Source organism: Cheilinus undulatus, linkage group 12, assembly GCF_018320785.1.
Source record: "Cheilinus undulatus linkage group 12, ASM1832078v1, whole genome shotgun sequence".
Taxonomy (NCBI): Eukaryota; Metazoa; Chordata; class Actinopteri; order Labriformes; family Labridae; genus Cheilinus; species Cheilinus undulatus.
In genome coordinates this window covers 19,224,931-19,231,756 of record NC_054876.1, presented here as the reverse complement: position 1 = coordinate 19,231,756, position 6,826 = coordinate 19,224,931, and positions in this window count along the sequence as shown.

Below are 6,826 nucleotides of genomic sequence, written 5' to 3'. Positions count from 1 at the left end.
ACCATCAACAGGAATCATAGTCAGCTTGGCATCAGACTCGCAGCCTCCTGCTTGATGAAGCTCTTGCCAGCGTGTAATAGCTTGTCCAAAATTTACTCTAGTTTGGCTTCTTGCTTGGTCACTCTCTGTTTCTCTTCTTAGCTTCATCCGTCACTGTCCTCCTCTTGTTCGTAGCCTCAGCCATTGCATCAAACAGTACAGAGATAGATGAACTGGCTTCAAATTAGCTGAAGTTTGGAATTAGTGCCATAAAGCTGGATGTACCTGTGAAAACCACAGCCTGCTGTAAACTTGGTACTCCAAGGACATCTTTCTCCCAGTTTAATTTTAATGAAATATTGACTTTAAAACTACCTCATTCAGGAAAACATGCTATACATCTAACCATTTTATTGCCAAATGGATACACAGGCTTACTTGGTGCAGAAGACTCTGCTCAAAAGATGCTCCTAGGTTAGTGGAGCACACAACTAGAAACCGCTTTATGGATTGATATATTTATGATAATGCAGATTTAATAAATTAATTCAAAAGCAATCAATTGATAGTAGCACGAGTCTGAATATGAGGGCTTTATGCTAAAAAGGAGGAGGCTGGGGCGGAGGAGGTGAACTTTTGCCAGCAGCAGCATGGTGCATCAGCATTAATGCATGCAGGGATTAGTGAGAAGGATGAACTAACAATAGGCTTCACTACTTTGAAAAGTTAGGCATTGCTGCTTTAAAAGTGAGAGTTTGCCATTCTAAGGACATATTAGGCCATGAAGGATGCATTGCAAGGATCCTTCCTTTGTCAGGACATATTCAAAGGATGCTTTGAAAGTCAACACACCAGTAATACTCAAATGTGCCCTCTAAAGGATGCGACCCCCTGAAATGGTACACAGCTGTTGTGTTGCTAGTGGTGACAGCACAGAATAGCTTGCGATTGTTTCTCTTAGACTGCAATTTCTTTCATGACACTGACCGAGCAATGACGGCCTTGAGATGTGGAAAAAAAAAAAAAAACTGAAGATTGGAAGCCAAATATAATCCCTCTTCCAGAGAGACAAAGCTGAGCCTGTGAGCTGGAGACCGTTGCTGTGAATGTCAACCTCAGAATTTATATTGCTGTGATCTTGAACTTGTCCTGGCTTCATCTGCCCTGTAATTACTAAATTTGATTTGTTGGTTAAAGAGTAACAACACAAAATGGCCCAGATGGACAGAAGTAAAAACAGTTCAGCTTTAAGTATTTAGTTTCTTACAGTGTGTATTTTTCTCTTTTGGCTATTGATTTTCCTTTGACATCCAGAGTTTCTTCCCTTCAGACATTTTATTGCTGCAGTGATCCTACAGTAATGCTACACCATGCTCTTCCTGGAACTTGTGTCTGCCTTTGGCTCTTTGCAGCGTCTGTGCATGGCGACACTTTTAATAAGTTGAGCTTTAATCTGCATTATTTTAACGTGCTGTATTGTTTTCCTGCTTTGCTGCTTTCCCACCCACACTCTTCTTTAAATTAGTAACAGAGAAATAATGAAGACAGATTGTTTGTGTAGGTGTAAAGATTTCCTCCTTGAGTGGATTAAAGCAGAGTATTACCAAAGACAAATTTGTAGCAGCACAAATCTATTGTAGGAAGTCTGACATCTGTATGAAGTACTCTATTTATTCTCAAGTGGTTGTAATCACCGTGATGTGGCTCAAATTACAGAGGTGGTGCTCCAGACTAGGATAAAATTACATTTTGTGAAGCAATTGAACCGAGCTGTTTTTTCAATTAGATCAGAGGAGCTTAAAGATGCAGGTGTTCTGCATGGAACCAGATAATAAATACATTTTACAGGAACACTTAATAAAACTAATACTATTAAGAAAAGCTTATGTGGACAGAATTTGTGCAACTTGGTCACCCTTTGTTCTCAGTTGGTAGTCTGAGTGTGTGCGTGTGCCTGTCTTTGCACTTACTTTCTAATTTAATTCTGTTTGTATATTCAACCATTTATTTATTGCAAAATGGAAAAACATTTAAACTTGGCACTGATGGCTCAGCTACAAATTGTTCCCTGGGTTCAGTAAGGTACCCAGCCTCTGATAACTGGGCCAATTTTGAGCCTGATTCTCTCCCTTCCAACCAACATCAACAAAACCTAGATTATCTGATGGTTTTGAAGATAACCTTGGCAGATTATTCTGTGGTTTATGTGCTTGGCTACCCTGATTTAAATAATCACTTTTAACCATGTTTATTATTTTTGATCAGAAAACAGTTCCTAGTCTAGTCTGTTCCAAAAGCCCAAAAAATTACCTCCTGTGCAATCTCCCTTGACCATGAAAATCGTGAAAGAGGATAGGAAAAGAACACACAGTGATAAGGGAGTTTGGCTGCTTCTACACTAAGCAGATGTTATGGATGTGATGGGTTTACCAAATAAAAACTACAATTTACTGTTGATGGAAATGCACATCTGTTGTCTAGTGCAGGGATGTCAATCTCAATCACAGTAGCTGCTGGATTCTGAATTTAAGTCTAACCAGAGAGCCTAAGGCTGGCCTCAACAGGATTTTAAACCCGATTTGAGGCAAGATTTGTCATGAGTTGAGCCTCGTCACAAACGATAATTTGTCTGAATGATCCTCATGTGTGGAGTCAACATGATTGTTTTACTTCTCCAAATCGCATTGTAGCCTCCCAGACCCTGAATCATAAATATCAAGCATTTTTGATAATTACGATTCTACGTCGTAGCGCCTCTGATGGAGCACCCACAACAACCAGTGAGAACGAGCAGACAGGGTAGCTTCACCAGGTGGATCATCTTGTCACCACTCACAACCATAAACACAACTGTACCATCGCTCCAGACAGGATTTCATCCTGAGTCTTTCCCTTGTTTTATGATTCTTGCTGCATGTCATGGCAGCCTGTTGTGGAGGGACAGTTAAAGGGTATCGATAGACATCCGTGTTTGTTCGTGTTTTTCTGGAGTCACATGATCACCCAAGGTCATTGGCAGGTCGGCAGGTGTGTGGTCTCCAGTGATCTGACAGTCTGGCTGAATTGTCTAGTGTGTGCGTTCAGAGGATTAAAGATGAAAAATCGTTTGAAATTGTCCTCATGTCTGTGTTCTCCCACGTTTTAAGAATCATTGAAGATTTAAAATCATCTAGCGTGTGGCAGGCCTTAGTCTTATCTTCCTTGTGGAAAAACAAGGTAGTTGCCTCACATTTTTGTCACAAAATGTAAAACCAACAGAACCAAAAGCAAAACTCAACAGGCAAAGAATGCAAATCATTTTAACAAGAGGTCTGATACTCAAAGCCTTTGAGTACCAGCCCTTTGAGTCAAAGGGCAAAACAGGGGAGCAAACTAATCCAACAGTGAGCAGACAAAAGGCAAAGTCAAAAAATAATCCAAAAAGACACATGAGATCAAACACGAAGAAAGCTACAACAAGGAACAATGAGGAAACTGGCAACATGAGGGAAAACACACAGAGATTAAACACAAAGACAGTTTATGGGATAACGAGACACAGATGTGGGTAATCAGGGTGGTGCCCACACATAAGGCAGACAAATGAGAAGCAGGATCTGAAAAGAAAGAGACAAGGGTGAGTACAAAAACTACAAAATAAAACAGGAAATAATGACAATAAATACAAGAAATGATAACATGACCTTATAAAACATAAGGAAAGCATGAGTAAAGTGACAAGAAGAGGAGTTAGACCGAAGCAAAGGAAGTACAAGGCAGCTAATAGCTAGCCACATTTAGCTACAGTCATGGATGAAAGTATTGGCACCCCTGGAATTTTTCCAGAAAATACACCATTTCTCTCAGAAATTGTTGCAATTACAAATGTTTTTGGTAAACACATGTTTATTTCATTTATGTGCATTGGAACAACACAAAAAAAACAGAAGAAAAAAGCCAAAGTTGACATGATTTTACACAAAACTCAAAAATTGGCTGGACAAAATTATTGGCACCCTTTTAAAACTAGGTAAATCATTTTATTTCAAGCATATGTTGCTCATTTAAACTCACCTGTGGCAGTAACAGGTGCTGGGAATGTAGAAATCCCAGCTGAAGCCAGTTAGAATGTATAAAAGTTGACTCAGCCTTTGTGTTGTGTGCCTGTGTGTGTCACACCAAGCATGGAGAAGAGAAAGAAGAGCCCAGAATTGTCTGAGGACTTCAGAAGCAAAATATTGGAAAAATATGAACAATCTCAAGGTTTCAAGACCATCTCCAGAGATCTTGAAATTCCTTCGTCCACTGTGCGTAATATAATCAAGAAGTTTACAACCCATGGAACTGTGGCTAATCTGCCTGGACGTGGACGGAAGAGAAAATTTGACAAAAGAATGCAACGCAGGATGGTGGATAAACATCCTCAGTCAACTTCCACACAAATTCAGGCTGTCCTGCAGACTCAGGGTGCAAAAGTGTCAGCTCGGACCATGCATCATAATCTGAATGAGATGAAGCGCTATGACAGGAGAACCCCACTGCTGACAAAGAGACATAAAAAAGCCAGACTGAAGTTTGCAAAAATGTACCTGAGTAAGCCTCAATCCTTCTGGGAGAACATTTTGTGGACAGATGAGACTAAGGTAGAGCTTTTTGGAAAATCATGTCTTTCTGCTGTTTACAAAAAATGGACTGAGGCCTACAAAGAAAAGAACACAGTACCTACAGTCAAACATGGTGGAGTTTCAAAGATGTTTTGGGGTTGATTTGTTGCCTCTGGCACTGGGTGCCTTGACTGTGTGCAAGGAATCATGTAATCTGGAGACTATCAAAAGATTTTGGGCCGCAATGTAGGGTCAAGTGTTAGAAAGCTGGGTCTGTGTCAGAGGTCATGGGTGTTCCAGCAGGACAATGACTCAAAAATAACAATGAATACATCAAAAAGTACCAAGAAATGTTTTCAGAGAGTTTTAAAAGGGTGCCAATAATTGTGTCCGGTCCATTTTTTTTTTTTTTTTTTTTTTTTTTTTTTTAGTTTTGCGTTAAATCATGTCAATTTTGGCTTTTTTCTTCTGCTTTTTTGTGTTGTTCCAATACACATAAAGGAAATAAACATGTGTTTACCAAAAACATTTGTAATTGCAACAATTTCTGGGAGAAATGGTGTATTTTCTGGAAAAATTCCAGGGCTGCCAATACTTTGGTCCATGACTGTAATTTGACTTAAAGTAACAATTGACCGAGATTTGGGGTTTGGAGAGTGTAGACTCGAGTTGTTCTGGTGAGTGAACCTGTTAGTGTGCGGTGTGCTGTGTTGATCATGTAATTATAGAACACACAAAAGGATCAAAACTGTTTTATCTGTCAAATGTCATCAGCTGTAGGGTCTCACATTTTCAGAGTCATTAAAAATGTTTTCATGTGTGCCAGACTTTAGGAGAGTGGTCGATACCACAGTTCTCAGACTGCCCTCTTGCAGACCAGTAGTGTGAGACGCCACCTCCATCAGAACAGAAGTGATATAATTTGCTACAACATATTTCCTGAAGAAGTAGTAGATAAAGTAGTAAATAGTTAATGTTATGATGTAAGCTAATGTAGCTATGTTAGCTTTAGCAAACATAACATATGGTAACATAGCTTATGTATCTTTGTTAGCTTTTGCTTGAGCTAGGTTAGCTATGTTAGAGTGTTTTCATTGAGCATAAGCCCTTTTCCTGTAAGCAGACTGCTAAGTAAGCTTTATTAAATGTTTTGTAATCAAGTTTTGCAAGTGAGATTCTTACTTAGTGGTGTTCATACCCTTGCCCTAACCCTAACCAAATGTTTAATCCAATTTTATTTTGAGTTTTATTTTTATTTTTGCATGTATTTATGTTCTGACAGTGGGGGTGTCCAGCAGCTGTGGTCTGCAAAGCAGGCATCTGAAAGAGGCAGTCTGCAGCCAGACTGCCTTGGACTTTAGCTCAGCAGCATGCTTTAGCTTTCCAGGAAGTGCAATGATAAAATCCCAAAAATGAGGCACCAAAAGCTTTAGTCCAGATAGTATGAGGCTGAAGTAATGTAGGTAAAGGTTAACCAGAGGCAGTGTAGTGTGAGCAACATTGGTTTTGCTGAGTTCAGTGGGGAGGAAGTCTTTTAAGAGAACTGGCTGTGCTTAGTTGGTTGAATGAGTGACAATAATTCAGCCAACAGGCTGTCAGCTATTTACAACAAGGGTGTGTGACCATCTCCTGCATAAACTAACATGAAGCTTCATTTCAGTCAGAAACACTCTGCATAGATTTCCCAATTTATTGCAAAACAGAAATACATTAAAACTTGGCACTGATGGCTCTACTCTAAAGCTATGGGACATCCACGACTGTGCCAAATCAGATACAGAATACATTTTAATTGACCTACCTAAACATTTTCCTCTAAATGCTACTGTTGTCTAACTATATGTTAATCAAGACATCATTTAAACAATTTGCTGACATGCAAGGTCTATCAACCAATCTGCTGCTGAGAAACTTTAGAGACTTAGCCCATTCTGAACAATGCAAAGCTTGCTAGTTTACTAGGATGTAACAGAGCGTCCTGCTTCATTTCTTCAGGAAATCTCAGCTTGATGGCCAGCCAGACACGAGGCCTGGATGTTTCTCGCTCCCCATCAACAAAAGTGACTCCTCAGGCAGAGCTGTTTGAGGTACCTGTGAAACATTCCTGTGGAAACTGAGTCAGAGGACTTCAAAAAGGCCACCTCAGACTTGACAAACCTTTTGGCAGTAGATGAGCCTGCATTCCAGCCAAAACTTTGTGCTTTTTTCAGCCACACAAACTCACAATGGAAAAAATGACTTTTCTGCACTTAGAGTAAATTTTA